The sequence below is a fragment of the Pteropus medius genome, unplaced genomic scaffold (assembly GCF_902729225.1).
Source record: "Pteropus medius unplaced genomic scaffold, Ma_sr-lr_union100, whole genome shotgun sequence".
Lineage (NCBI taxonomy): Eukaryota > Metazoa > Chordata > Mammalia > Chiroptera > Pteropodidae > Pteropus > Pteropus medius.
In genome coordinates, this window is record NW_024344240.1 from 7,676,137 (window position 1) to 7,692,806 (window position 16,670).

At 37.1% G+C, this 16,670-nt stretch overlaps 1 protein-coding gene and 1 pseudogene across 1 annotated transcript in view; both read left to right on the top strand.

Moving 5' to 3' along the window:
- The window catches only part of LOC120607399 (uncharacterized), a 62,971-nt gene that overhangs the window by 19,727 nt on the left and 26,574 nt on the right, over positions 1-16,670 (top strand). The window lies entirely within an intron of this gene.
- LOC120607550 (uncharacterized) lies at positions 7,002-7,119 on the top strand (annotated as a pseudogene).

The window sequence follows — 16,670 nt, forward strand, 5'->3', positions numbered from 1 at the left end:
GGTAAAAACACCTGCATTCTTTATTTTGTCTTTTCTGAAGTTCAACTTGCTACCAAGCTAGATACCCTCCAAACCCCACCATCACACACACACATCACATCATTTGGAGTAATATCAGGCATAGCATTTTACAGTAGAAAGTGTCAACAATGTTTACAATCACTAAATGGAAAATATATGGATAGGATGAGCAAAATATCTTTTAATAGTTCCAGATAATGAAATTTGTGGTTTCTTCCCCAATTTTTTTCTTTCCAGTGATAAAAGTTAGGCATTTAAAATGTTAAATCAATTCAATTCCAATCAAATTTGCTGAGATTTTATCGGTTTATTTAAAAATTTTATTGGTTTACTTTTTAATTTACTTCTCATCTTTAGCAATTTAGGTTTGGTAATTTATTTAGCATTTATAAATAATACAGGAATATTATTGCCCTTGTTGGCAGGGCTCCATCAGGTGTCAAGTATACTTATATTTTTATCACATCACAGGAAACTATTAGAAGACAGAAGAGTTTTTGGTAGACTGAACAAATTCATATGCTTGTGTAGTGTTTTTCAAGGTAGAGTTCATGGGCCTTAAAATCCCAGACATTCTTAGGGTATAAGGTTTTGTGTACACTTTCATGATCTTAGGTTTTTGTTTTTAATGTGTGTGTATGTGTGTGTGTGTGTGTGTGTGTGTGTGTGTGTGTGTATTTGAGATATGTGTGTTTGTGTATAATCACATACACACACATGTATGTTTTTTTCTGGGTCATGAGGATAACCATCTTGTAACCAATCACGGACACTCAGTTTCAGTCTCGGTGCTCAGGCTTGGATTTGTGATTATGCACAATGACATCAAGCAATACCACTAATCATTAAGAGGGAAAAAATTCTGGGAGAAGAAGGTACCTATTTGTAATGCTTTTTTGCTGCTTGAAATCATACTCTTGTAAATTTTCAAATAAAATTCGAATGATGTTTAGTGCTTTCTAAACATCACTGAAACTTTTCCAATTTAAAATATGTGCAGGTTTATTATAAATGTTAAAAGAATTCCATAACAAGTAGTTGACATTCTTTAAAACTTCAGGGCTTACAATTTTATAGTGTCTGTATGATAATCATTCCTATGCAAATTATATTTCATATGCATAGCAGATGTGGTTAATGAGCACTTCTAGTACCTTAATCAGAAATTTCACTGAAGAAAGGCTAACAAGCAGTGTATTACTAATATTAGAAGGGTTCAATGTATGAACAAATTACAGGATCTTAATCTTTTCTTCAAAATCTTGGGGACCATTTAGAAAGAATATAATGCATATGTCACATGTTAATTAATAACCAAGAGAAATCTGGGATAGCACCTTATAAGCAAACATATTAAAAATTTGGCACAAAACATATGGATATTGCACTTAGTGGAAAAACGAAGTGATAAAGAACTCTCAACATCAAATTTTACAAAGAAGTTGTAAAAGTAATTTTGATTTTCAGTGCTTTTTTTTTTAACTTTAGAATTTTAGATGAGAGACCATAAATCAGCAAAAAGATCCATCCAGCCCAGGTGATCCTCATATCAGAATAGAGTTACACCCACTGCAGAGTGAACTGTCATGTGGGTGCTTGTTGGAGTAACTGAGAACAGAGAGAGAGAGGGTTTCTCTGGGTGTAAAAGAGTAGAAACTATGCTTTTCAAAATTTAGCTAAGTGTTTACTCATTTAGCAGAATTTGGCCCAAGATTCTCAAGTTTGAATGAGAGAGACTGTATCATCCGCAACTACCTCTAATCACTGGAAGCTACTAATATTCAGCAAAAAGAGCCATCAAATGGTGGACAACCACATGGGTATAGGTCAGTAGGCCCTTCTTCAAACCTGTTAAAGTGGAGATGAGCATGGATTTTTTCATCATATCAACTTGAATTTTACATTAAGTCGTATAATGACTATAAGTAACCACATCGATTCAGATTTTGTTGGTAGTGTTTAGAGCTGTGGATTTCAGAATTATGGATAAAGAATGATGGGTATGTATAGATTCTACTCCTTGTCAGTTACATGATTTTGAGAGAGTTACTTCTTGGTGCCTCAGAATAGTAATTTTAAATTGAAGAATGTTTATCAAGAGGATTAAACTAGCTGACATCTACTACAACACAATTAATTTTATAAGAATTCCAAAGATGCAGGTTCCTTGACTACTAGCCAGAACAATCAAATTTGATTTAATTGTGTATATTCCAGTCAAGATGGGATATCTGGAGGAGAAAAGCTAAATCAGCTTTCAGCCACCCACCCCATGGGGGTGCCAGCATCTAGACTGTAGGTGGAGATGGGGAGGTTTCTATTCATCTTTCCATAATCCCTATATCTGGGTCATGTCCTGTAAGAAGCAACTCAGTTCCTGGGCTTTCCAGTCTCAATAAATAATGCATTATAAACACTAGGTAATAAAATAACTTGGAAAAACACATATATTTAAATACCTGCACCATAAGACAAAAATCTACACCATAAGAAAAAGAAAAAGCATGTTCTGAAAACATGCAAATTCTTTCAGGAGAACATTGACATCTGAATTATCAATAAGGAAATTTAGTCCAGTAGTTTCTTAGACGACTCTCCACAGTCTTATTTCTCAAAATGCAATACAAGTCAGGAGTTGTAGAGTATAAAATTCGATAAATTTGGTGAGTAAAGGAGTTTGGAAGAAGAAAGGAAGAAAACGTGGTCACAAAATGCTGAATTCAGCAAGAATTGCAATTTCTTCTGCTTCTGAGTGTCCCCATGGCCGGCCAGGCATCATAGGATGACTGGACAGTTCAATTGCTTGTTTCCCTTTCTCAGAGAGGTGGAGTGGGTTGGGGAGTGGGACTTCCCATGCTTGAAAGGGGCAGGAGAGAAGTGACAGTTTGGAATATGCCTGCTAGGCCATGTCTATGAATCAAAACACAGAATGGAGAAGAGAGTTGCAAGTGTGCTTGAAAACTATTCCTGGTGGGGAATCGAATTACACCTAAGGAACACTAGCAACCACATCCTGGTGTTCATTATTTTCAATGGTAAAGGCTTTGTTTTTCATCCAAGAAACCCTTAGCTAGGGGTAGCTCAGAATCTGAGGATCTCAATCCCCACCCAACAAGGGTGGATTTCTCTACTACTATGTGATCTACTTTCCCTAAAATAAGCAAGCAGAGATAATCCCAACCCAACCCAGCCCAATTGCACTACTGAGCTTGTCGAATGATAAGAGATTAGCTAAAACAGACATTTTCTGAACAATCAAAGTGAATGTGGGGAATGTTTAGAGTTCCAAAAGGTAATAAACTGCTACAGGTGCTGACAGGACGAGTCACAAAAAGACTAAGGGAGGTTACTAAGACTAAGAGATGGCAGGACTCTGGAGTTCATCTAAAGCCATGGAAGTATGGTAGATGCCACATGCAGGAACGGGAGAAGGGGGCATGGTGGGTGGAGGCCACAGTCCCGACGTTCCTCGAGGAAAGGGCCCCCATCAGACGCACTGGCCTACCCCACTGTAGAGAGACGATAAGAGTAGGTGAGGGTGAGAGCAGCTGGGCTGGGAAGGAAATCTGCAGAACGTAGGTGCACTGCGCTGTGACTCAGAGAGGCAGCCAGGCCGAGAAGGAGATCAGTCACTGAGAGCAGCAGCGAATGCAGGGGGCCTTTTTTGCTTTCTCTAATGATTTGTTCTAAAGACAGCCCAGGTAGGGACAGTCCTACATAAAGATATTGACTTATCCCCGATGGATGTCCCTTGATTTGGCCTGGGTACACTATAAGCGTTTTAGTGTCCTTCCCTGGCTAGTTTTGTTCTCTACAGTTCGAATGTGTGAATGGACTTACCTCAGTTTGGCTCAAATATCCAGGGAGAAGAGCCCAGTTCTCTTTGTGCTCTTAGGAGAACTCTTGGCCAGAGCTTATGAAATTAGGCTTTTAAATACATTCTAATTTTTATATAATAAAAGTGTAAGACTTTGATTATATTTATGAAAGGAAAACCAATTTGATTGTCATTGAGCAATTCAGTAAAATAATTCCTGCATTGAAGTAGGGGAGGTTGGGGTTCTGGGCTCACATGGGGGTTGGCCACTTAGAGCATGAAAAAAAAATGCTTAAATTCTCCCTATCATTTTTATGGACAGATCATATTTTACTTTTAACAGTACACCAAACATCTTTTCCTGCTTTGGAAAGATCTTTAATGATTTAGAGAAGGAGATTAATATAATCTACAACTTAAACTAAGACTTTAGAGCAATTAAGCTTCAGGCAGTAAAAATTCAAACCTGTTTTTTAAATAAATAGATAATTAGCACAAGAAATAATTCCAGTGAACATGCAGGTCTTAACATACTTAAGTATTTTAATTATTTATTTTTCTGATAGATTTAAGATTTTTTCTTTCAGCATGACTGGCTTATGATAGAAATAAATAAATTGGGTGACCTCCAACACATATTTTTCTAATATGAACAATTTAAATATTGTGCTTTGTACTATGTCCTTAAACATAGCGATATATATTCAAATTTCAAATTCTCAGTGGCTCTCCTGACCAAAAATTTAATAAGAAATCAAAAAAGGGCTACCATGTGCTGTATCTATTTTCTTTTAAAAACAATTTCTATATATTGCTAGAGACCAAAGTTTTGAATCTAAATGTTTCAGTCAGTTTCCATGTAGTCTCTGCTACAATGTTCATCATACAATACACATGACCTGGAACTCAGGCCTGGAAGTTTGATGAACTGTATGGACAAACTTTGTTGGAGAATTCCCTGGCAACAGAGTCTCAGGCATCTTCTAGCCAGTGGTCCTATGAAAGAGATAAGCCATTTCAGCCAAACATGTCTTTATTCAGCATTGGAGTGTATCCAAAGGAAACACAAAAGACTTCTGACATCAGAAAACACCTGTTGACTTTGGAGCATCCATATCAATAACAGCGAAACACACAGCAGATGTGAGCCTGTTCAGTGAGTGTAAAAGAATGTGAAGTATGAAAAAAATCAAGAGGAAATGGGGATAGAAACTTCCAAATCCTTCTACCTCTTTGTAAATATTCTATTAATTAGGTTATTTTTTAAATTTGGCCTCAAAAACAATTCTAGGATGATATTTCCAGTTTTCCATTCCCTTAAACAAAAATCTGGTTATAGATATTTAGAAAGATCAATAGTTATATGATCTCAATCCTCAAGTTTGGACTAAAATATTCATAGTAACCATCAATAACGAATAATGTTATGAGGAAATAAAGCTAGTTTTCAAAATATTTAGCAATATTTACCTAAATATTTTTATATATTATTTGAAAAAAGAAGTGTTGAGGTGAACGTTATTAGGGCTCTTCATCTGAATTCACTAGAATCAGGAGAAATAAACAAGAAAACTAGGGGAAAAAACTCAAATTTCTAATCTTGTTAGATGAAAATAAAATTAGTGTGTTGGTTTTCAGAGACTTCTTTTGTCGCTTGTCTCTGAGGGTCTGGCACAGGCTTCTTTTCCTCTCACTCTACCCAACCTCCCTGTTCTATCTCATCTACTCCCACAAATTACTCTCATGAGTGCCAAGAACTTCCAAAACAATCCCAGACTCTATCTCAAGCCTTAGACATTTTTTTCAACAGCATGCTAGACACTTACAATTTAATATTTCAAAATCAGAACTAATGCACTCAAAAAAGTCCTAGACCTAATAAATGAGTTCAGTAAGATTGCAGGATAAAAGGTCAATTTTTTAAAACTCAGTTTTATTTTTATATAATAGTAATAAATAATCTTGAAAGGAAATTAAGAAAACTATTTCATTTACAATGCCATCAATAATAATAAGATGCTTTGGAATAAACTTAAAAACTATAAAACATCAATTTAAAGACAATATTAAGATGGCAATACTCTCCAAATTGATCTATAGATTCAATACAATCCTTCTCAAAATCCAATTAATTTATTTGCACAAATTTACCAGCTGATTCTAAAATGCATATCGAAATTCAAAGGATCCAGACAGCCAAAGCAGTTTTGGAAAAGGTGAACAAAGTTGAAGGATTCGACTTCTCAACTTCAAATCTTTCTAAAAAGCTCACCTTGCTTCTATAAACTTCTAAAAAGCTTACTGTAGCTAAAAAGCTACAGTAAAACTAAGAGTCCAGAAATGAACCTGTGTATTCTATGGTCAATTGATTTTGTACAGGGATTCTAAGACAATTCACTAGGGAAAAGGATACTTTTTTTCAACAAGTGATGGGGAATATCCACCTGCCAAAGAACGAGGTTGAATCTCTTCTTCACACCATATATAAAAATTTAATTAACTTTAAATGGATCAAAAACCTAAACCTTGGGAATGTATATACTTTAAGTTAAAAGTAATCTAAATATTAGACAGTAGCCAATGTATGCTTTTAAAATTTCCTTGGATAATTCATAAAGTAATTCAAATACTGACAAATGACAGTTTGCAGTATATTACAGTGACAATTTTGTATATTTTAGAAAAATGTAAATAAAATCTTGTTAACTTTTCTCCCTTTTACTGTAATTAGCAGCTCTTAGTATTTTGTTGTTGCTGAAATTTATGTTTAGAATAAAATTTTGTTCTCCATCTTAAAATAAAATGAGCACATGAACAGACTTTTCTTCAAAGATATGCAAATCCCCAAAAGCACATGAAAGTATTGTCAAAAACATTATTCATTAGGAAGATGCAAATCAAAACCACAATGAGATACCAGTTCACAACTACGAGGATGGCTATAACCAAAACAACAAATGATACCAAGTGTTGAAGAGGATGTGGAGAAATTGGAAACTTCATGCATTACTGGATGCAATGTAAAATGATACAGTCACTTTGAAAACAGTCTGGCAGTTCCTCAAAACATAGAGTTACCATGTGTTTAGTAGCATTATTCACAGTAGCCCAAAGGTAGAAACAACTGTGTCTACCAGCTAATGAATGGTTAAAGAAATTATGGGTCTACGGCCATGCCACCCTGAACAAGCCCGATCCCGTCTGATCTCAGAAGCTAAGCAGGGTAGAACCTGGTTATACTTGGATGGGAGACCACCTAGTAAGACTGGGTGCTGTAGGCATGAAAATTAAAAATAAGAAAATAAATAAATGAATGAATGAATGAATAAAACTAAGGGATTGTAAGCTGACAAGGTCCTTGCAATATGTGAGGTCAATCAAGGGTTGCCTCACCTAAAAAATAAAAAAATAAAATAAAATAATAAAAATAAAAAAAGAAATTATAATATATTCATACAGTGGAATATTATTCAACTGCAAAAAGGCTTGAATGCCACAACATGGATGAACTTTGAAAATATGCTAAGTGAAAGAAGTCGGATACAAAAGACCATATATTATACAAATCTATTTACATGAAACGCTCAAAATAAGCAAATTTATGGAGATGGAAAGTAGATTCGTCATTGCCAGAGGCCTGGGGGGGGTGGGGGATGAGGCAATGGAAAGTGACTGCTAATGAAACTAGGGTTTTTTGGTAAAATGAAATATTCTGGAATTAGACAATGGTGGTTGTTGGAAACCTTGTGAAAATATTAAGTGCTACTGAATTATATATTTTACAAGAGTGAATATTATGGTATATGAATTATATCTTAATTTTTAGAAGTTCAAAAAAGAAAAAGAAAATAAACAACTTCTCTAACTCTAAAATTCTTCTTTCTTGTGTGTTTCCCTGTCTCAAGAAACCTTGAGTCATGTAGATTTCTCTCTTCTCTTCACCCCACATTCTCTCAAATTTGGCCTTTATATCTTTTGAATACACTGAACCTATTACTTCCTCTCCATCCCCACTCACTCTATTGTTTGTGACACCATCATTTCTTGCCTAATGACTATAACTGGTCTCCATACTGCCACTCTTGCCTTTACCTGGTTCATTCTCTATGATCTAGGCAAGGGGAATTAACTTTCTAATACACATTTAAATTAAACTAAGATAATTTTTCTTTTTATCTCTTTTTCAGGCTTTAATTTTAATTTTAATTTTGCATATGATTCTGGAGATACAACAATAAAAAGACATGATCCAGCCTTTGGGAGCTTGTAGTGTAGAAGGAGCTTCCAGAAAGTATACAGTCAATCCGGATGTCACATGGTAAGTGCTGTAAGAGGGTCACATTCAGGGAGCCTGGGGAATCAGGAGAGGACCCTCAGGAGTGGTAAAGGCTTAGCTGATTCTTGGAGAATGAATAAACACTATTCATTCTTGGAGAATGAATAAACACTATTCAAACACTATAAAATTCCAAAAAAGGAGATATCTTGTGCAAATGTCTGAAGTAAGAGAAAGCATGGACCTTAAGGAGTCTTCAATAAATAAGGAGAAATCTATTACTAAGGGTCTTTATGGCCGTCTGTGGTAGTTAAGTCTCTTTTGTTAAAAAAATATATATATCAACTCAGATGGATTTAAACAAAAAAGGGCCTGCATAACTGAAAAGAGTGGGGTTAAGTTTGTTTGAGCGAGCCTGAATCCAAGTGCTCTGATATGTCTGAAGTCTCTGTGACTCAGTCTCTGCTCTGGTGGCCCACCTCTGCTGGCAGGTTTAGAGTTCATGTCTAGATGGCCACCAGTGGTTCCAGGTTCACATTCCACAGGATGCAAACCCAACAGAAAGAACGCTTCCTGATCAATACATCCAAAGATTGATTTTCCACTGGGCTGGTAGAGACAAATGGACAAGCCTAAATTCAGATCACTGCCAGAGGGCCCCTATTCCCTTGCATCTCAGCTCTGGAGCTGGCTTAGCAGGAGGTGGAGAGGAAGGGCTGGGTATCAAAGCAAAGAAAGGGAGGGTGAAGGGGGTTCCCCAAGGGAAGTCAGGCACTGTGACCAGAGGTAGGAAGAACAGATGATGGGCAAGGTGAAAGAGCAGTGGCCATGAAACCATACTAAGGCTGCTAGGTTCTTTCCAATGGGCAATGGGACCACCAAACTATATGCAAGAAAGGATTCCTGGTGAAGAAAACGATGGAAGGCAGCAGCATTGAGGACAAAGACACTGACTTGGAAGCAATATGTTCTAACATATTGTTGCTGAAATTAAGATAATGTCACTACAAATAAAGAATGGTTGATAATAAAGAACTTATACAACTCAACAACAAAATAACAAACAATCCAACTAAATAATGGGCAGAAGACCTGAACAGATAGATACTTCTCCAAAGAGAAAATACAGATGGCTAACAGACATATGAAAAGATGCTCAAGGTTGCTAATCATCAGAGAAATGCAAATTAAAACCACAATGAGCTATCACCTCACACATGTCAGAATGGCTATCATCAATAAATCAAAAAACAGCAATTGTTGGCAAGTATGTGGAGAAAAGAGAACCCTCATACATTGTCGGTGGGATTGCAAATTGGTACAGCCACTATGGAAAAAAGTATGGAGTTTCTCAAAAAATTAAAAATGGATATACCTTTTGACCCATCAATTGTACTGCTGGATATTTATCCAAAGAAAACCCCAACAATCATTCATAAAGATCTATGCAGTCCAATATTCATGGCAGCATAATTTACAATAGCCAAGATATGGAAGCAACCTAAATACCCATCAACAGATGATTGGTTAAAGAAATTATGGTTCATATACACAGTGGAATATTACTCAGTCATTAAAAGAAATGAAATCCTACCATTTGCAATGACATGGATGGACCTAGAGGTTATCATACTGAGTGAAATAAGTCAGGCAGAGAAAGTAAATACCATATGATTTCACTTATATGCAGTATCTAAGGAACAAAAAGAACAAACTAATCAAAACAGACTCACAAATATAGTGGACAATTTGGTGATAGACAGAGGGGAGGGGGATTGGGAGGCTGGGAGAATGGGGTGAAGGGTTAAAGTAGTACGAATTAGTAGTTGATAGCTGGGCACAGGGAGCATGGCAGAGGGAATGCAGTTAGCATTAATATGATGGCTAAGTGGACGGCCAGAGAAGGGAGAGAGAAACTGGGGGATCGTTTTATGAACATTATAGATGTCTCACCAATGTACTGTATACTTGAAACTAATGTAAATAAATCAATTTATAAAAAATAAAAGAATAAATACAAACAAAATATTAACTCAAAAAAAAAAAAAAGAAGAATGCTTGCTAGCTCAGGTTAGAGCATTTCTAAGCAAGGAGATGGAATGGCAAAGAAGACCTATTTCTGCTTCTGAAAGAGCTTATAAGTCACAGGGGAAGGGATGATAGGGAGTGACAGTGCTAAAGTATGGATACACACAGGGGACCTCCTACCCTGCCCTAGAGTTACATCAGGAACCAGGAAAGCTTTCCTCATGTTGAAACCTTGAGGATTAGTCAGAAGCAAAATGCTTTAGAAGATGATGAGACAGAATAAATTAACTTGCTGAGTCATAGTGCTATCTAGAAATCTGCATTTTTCCTATTAAATTGGTCTATATATAAAAGTAAGTCTAACTGGCAGCTGGCCTCTGTCATAGGTGGTAGGAAACAGTCCTAGCCCTGTAGTTCTGTGCGTTTACCGGGCCACCGAGTGGATTGTGGCTAGGAATGTAGTTTGTGGAAGTGATATCTGAGAGTTCGGGCTTCGTGAATGCCATGTTCTTACTAATTCCACATAAAGATCCAGAAAGCACTCTGACATCTCCCTTCGGGAACATCCCTGGATGAACGAGCTCCTGTGACCAAAGACCCTGACCTGTGAGCTACTACTACTGAATCTTGCTTAAAGTAAACCCTGCTTTCTCCTTTCAGATTTCCACATAAAGATTAAGAAAGGACATCAAAGTGAATCCGAACTCTGGTCACTGGTTGGCAATAGAGAAGAGAGACAAGGCTGTGTCAGGCCTCTGGGGAGACACGTAGGAAGGAGCATTGGGAGGGTGTTACAAAAAGTGAAGAACACCAAGTGGCCGATTTGACCCCAGGGCTCCATACTAATCGTTGTCGTTTTCAGTCTCCAAGAAGGTGCCAGCTGGGGATGTCTGAGGCACTCCGTAACACAACCTAAGGAAAAATAAAAAAAAAAAAACAATCTTTACTTCAGGACTGAGGACTGTCAGGAAAACCGGAGAAGTACTGAATGTCACTGTGAGGAAATGCAAAACAGGAGGCAACATGTTTGTGTTGGGCAGATGGGAAATGGCTTTCTGTATTTCCATAGGTGATTATAACATCGTTAAGGAAATGTGAGAAAGCCATTAGCATTGCGTGCATGCCTGCTAATTCGTCTGTTTTTAGATACCATTCAAATGGATTAAACCATAGTTGCACGTATAATTTTTCAAAGTATACATAAATGACATTTTAGTTTTGCTAATTCACTATTAATTTAAATACATGAAGACTCTTAGACTCTAATTTATTTCTAAATTACCTCTAAAATTAAGACTGAAATAATAAGTACATGTAATATTGACATTTCAGAAAAAAGTTCTATTATTACTAGTATTGTAATTCTCCAAATCTAAACCCTTATAATAATCAGTATAGTTTGTCAATATTTATTTGAATAGTCAACTGTATGGAGGATGTGTATTGACTTGTAAGCCTAGGATGCTAGAAAAATAAGGAAGCACAGCACTTCCTTTCTTCGGCAAGATCTGTATAACTGCTATCTGTGGGGAACTCTTGGCTGCTAAGCAAATCGCTCTGTTCTATGTATAGCTTTGTTGACTTACGTGGTTCTCCAAAAGGCACACACCCAGGGTTTTGTTTCACATGAAAACTGTTAACAGACAAACTGTCTAATAAACCTGAAATGTTGTCATAGAGGATGGAGAGAAAGAGAAGATCTTTGGGTGATTTAAGCAGTTTTTCTTCTTGACCTCCTTGGGGTCCTTCTGTCTCAAACTGAATTGAAGGTTGGAATCTCCTTGTCAGGTTCAACTAACAAATGTGTGGAATACTGATTGGAATAAGGTAACTCCTACCACTAGCTTTTTAGAAAGCAGAGGTGTCTTACCTTTGAGACAATCTCTGAGTTAGATAAATTGGCTCCTTTACAGGCCTAAAAAGATGATAGGTTTTATTCCTAAATGGATCTCTTAGGTTCACACTGAATTGCAACTTTTAAGCAGCACAAGAGTTACCTAGCTGAGATCTTAAATGTGTGCAGCCCCACTGGGGAAGAGTTGAAAAGACCACATGTCTTTGCAGATGAGTGGCTATACATAACACCTTCAGGTGCTGCCCAATTGTTCTAAGCTCCTATAAATAAAAAGAAGCTCCATCTAATACTTTCTGTAACAGCTAACACATGCAGTGCTCAGCGTTAAGCACTTTAGTGCTTTGGTTCACTTAATCCTCATAGAAACTCCAAAACAGGCCAGAGAGACCCAGCACTGGCTTCAGGTCACGCAGAGTTAGTATGTGCCAGAGGCGGAGGGGCCCCGGCAGTGCGAGGCCAGCCTTTGCTCTTAACTGCTAAGCTAAACTGCTTCTGTGTTATACTATCCTACTCTGTGCCCAACTACCTTCTCCCTCTCTGTCAACATTCATAAAAATATACAAAAGATTGCTGAATAGCCTGTTCTAACGTGCGGAGCCAACTCCAATTCTCTTAAACTGGATTGTCTCATGGATCTGAAGATATGTCCTGGACTTTGACGAATGCCGCAGGTGCAGTCTTTTCCATGCGCAGAGAAGCGGGCGATGTGATGTGACAGAGCAGCGCGCTTGAGCTGGAAACCCCGAAGCCCAGTTGCAGCTCTTCCCCAGCCCAGCTGGGTGATCACGGGTACGTCACTGCCCGTCTCTGGCCCTCAATTTTCCGATGTATCAGATGAAGTTCTCTCCACTTCCTTTATGTTCAAATACTCTATAATCTCATGTTACAAGGTTTGAGAGATTTCACAGAATGTTAAAGAAGAAGGTTAACCTAGACACTAAATTCTACGGAAGTGTTATGTTTCTGCCCCCATTTTCTATCCACAAATACGTTTCCCCCACGATGGACACTCATTGGGCAGAACTGATGAAATCTTATTTGAGTGACAGAACCTGAGAACTCCTTGTTTCTAGATACTTAGTTAACAGTTTGGTATTTGAAGAAGACTAAAATAAATGGGGACTAATAATTCTGATGTGAAGATATATATATACACAGATTTTCTTTTATAGGCCCGAATAATAGGTGGAAGAGTACTTTAAAATGAAGATTATTATAATAATGTCTTTGCAAAATATTTAGTTTCTTATATATTCTACTCACTTTAAAATAATTACATGTGGTGTTATCTTTCAAAACCGGGCAAGTATCGCAAGTGGGTTTACCAGAAAATATTTTACTTTTAAAATGTTACCGCATAATACTTTTAACTTTGGGATCCATTTCGTTTACTATGTAGCTTATTACTAAACAAATAAAAAGTTCCAATTCTGGAGAAAGCTTTCATTAAAAAAAAATGAGGGATTTGTAAGCTCTGTTTTGTTCTGCACGATTTTAAAATTACGAATAAATTTATAGCTCTGTTGCTCTTTAATCAAAGCAATTACCAACTGTACCCTTGATTTCTTAAATGTTTTTTAAACGAGTTATTTTTGATTTTTGACATCAAAAAGTTTTAAAATTTGACATAAGATCTCATTAAAATCCTATGTAAACACAATAGATGGAAGGAATTGAATATAACAGTTGGGGTTCCATAGATATTTCATTAATATCTTAAACCAAACTCACAGTTATTGAAATTAGTTCATCAAATGATTGGATGTCAGCTGGTTTTATTCCTCCTATGGTTCATATATCCAGAAAAGACAGTTCCTATTCTAATGTGGGGACTCTGGCCTTTTGACCCAGAAGCGCCTTTCAGAGAAAACCTACATGGATCTGAGAGTGAGGGTGGACACACACTTTGGAGACAATATAAAGAAGCCGGCATGAGCTCGAGCTCTGAAAAGAATTGTGAAGCTGCATCCTGTCAGGGTTTCCTCTCATTCCTGTATTTCTTGTTCCCCGTAGCTCCTTATTGGCAGCAAATGGACTATTCTTTGGTACTGTTTCTGTACATTCTTTCCCACAATGCTTTCTCTTTTTATTTTTCTATCTCCCTCATTCCCCTTTTAGTACCTTTTCTCTCCAAGTTACTCACCTGGTTTTTCTTTTCTTTCCCTATGTGTTCTTTCATCTCAGCATCTTTTTTCCTCTGTAAAATCTTTTCCCCATTGCTAATCTGTGAGAAGAGGCAAATGATGAAACTGTGGGGGCAGTCCTTGATTCCTTAGAGAGAGAGAAACTTTATTTCATCGTATTACCAGATTTATTTATTTTTTGTGCCTGTTTTTATTCATGATGAAGCAATTCAATAGTACAACTTGATTTAACTGTAACGAGAAATTAATTTCTCTGGTTTAGGACAACAATGTCAGAAGCTTAAGGGTGGTTGAATAAAAAACAAGGGACAAAGGAGCGCTGTTCTGACGTCCTCCCACCCAACCCATTCAGTTACACACCTCTTAGTGAGCTTGGACGGCTGCGAGGTGCAGAGGAGACACAGCCCCACGCTCACAGTCTGGTGGAAAAAGAGACATGTAAACAAATTTCTACAATACAGTAAGATGTGATAAGGGCTGATTCAAATGGATTTCTGAATTTCCAAAATAAAGTAAGCAAGTGTTCCTTGGGCTGAGAGAGAGAGATCTCAGAGAGGACATGAGTTTTAAGAAGAGACCTGGAAAACACAACAGAGAGGAATAGACCCACAGGGTAGGTTCTGCTAACAGAGAGGATACGGACACTCCGGACAGAGAGAACCATCTGAGCAAGGGCACGATTGCACCACAAAGCATGCCTAAGAAATGAGGTATAAATTGAGGGTGGCAGGAGACACAGCTCGAAAGTTCAATAGGACCAAATAACGAAAGACTTGCATGTGCTATAGCTTTGTTAAGAAGCAATAAATTATCCTGTAGGTGAGGAGGAAGCATAGAAGAATTTTAAAAAACGAAAGTGACAGTGGACACATGTGCGTGTTTGAGAGATAACTCTAAAAGATGAGACCAGTTGATCAATAAGATAATTGCAGTAGTTCAGGAAAATGATGATGTGAGCATAAATAAGGGAGAAAAAACAAGGAATAGATATGAGAACTGTTTTGGACCTAGAGTTGCTTTTGGGATCTACTGCATATGAAGGACTTAGAAAGAGAAGGACTCAAAGATAACTTTACAAGTTTTTTAAAATTTCTACTTTGAGTTTTCTTTTTTATTGTTTCCAAATAAATGGATAATAATAGTATTAATCCAAATAAAAGAGTGAGTTTGGGAAACAGAAGTTCATGAGTTTTGGTTGGATCCATTCGCTTTGAGATGCTCATGGGACATTAATATACATTTGGAAACCGGGCCATCAAGCCCAGGAAGGCAAAACGGATTTCGAAATCATTGCTATATTGGCAGCAACTGAAGCCAAAGATTTGAACGAGACATCCCAGGAAAATACATAGAGCAGTCAGAGAAATAATCTAGATTGAAACTTTGAGAATAAACAATCTGTAAGGGCAAAGAGCAAACAAAGGGGAGTGGAAAGGCAGAAAGGTAGGAAGAGTCCGTGAAAGGGGTGGTGTCACAAACATCAAAGACAGGAAGGTTTTTAAGAAGGTAGAGGAAAACAATGTTGGAGGCTTAAGGGTGGTCACATAAGATAAGGAATGAAAATTGAATTGGATTTTGAAATTTAGAATTGATAGGTAATCTTGCCATGAAGAGTTTCAGAAAAGTTGTGGAAGAAGAAAGCAACATCCCAGGGCGCTGAGAGATGTGTGGGACCTGAGGATGTCAGGATGAGGGCATCCCTGCTTATCCATGGTTTTGCTTTCCACGATTTCAGTTATTCATGGTCAAGTTCGGTTCTAAAATATTAAATGGAAAATTTCAGAAATAAACAATTCATATGTTTTAAATTGTGTACGGTTCTGAGTAGCATGATGACTCTCTCTTCATCCCCTTCGTCCCACTTGGGACATGAATCATTCCTTTGTCCAGTGTCTCCAAGCTGTAGATTCTCCCCTCCCGTTAGTCACTTAGCCTTCTCCATTATCAGATCAGCTGTCGCAGCATCACAGCGCTTGGGTTTAAGTCACCCTTATTTTACTTAACAATGGCCTTATAGCCCAATAGTGATGCTGGCAACTCAGATATTTCAAAAGAAGCCATGAAGTGCTTTTTCTAAAGTGAAAATGTGAACGTTCTTGACTTTATAAAGAAAAAAAAATTGTATGCTAAAGATGTTAAGATCTACAGTAAGAATGAATCTTCTATATGCGAAATTGTGAAGAAGAAAAAAGAAATTCATGCTAGTTTTGTTCTCGCATTTCAAACTGCAAAAGTTATGGTCACCATGTGTCATAAGAGCTTAGTTACGATGGAAAAGGCATTAAATTTGTGAGAGGACGCCATGAGAGAAAACGTGTTCCAAATAATGCTAGCATTGAGCCTACATGAAGACTTCAGCAAGGGATCCCTGAAATGTGTGACTATGTTCACATAACTTTTATTACAGCATACTGTTATAATTGTTCTTCCTTATTATTGTTCTTGTTAATCTCTCACTGTGCCTTATTTATCAATTAAACTTTATCGCATGTATGTGTGTGTAAGAAAAATCATAGTATACACAAGCTT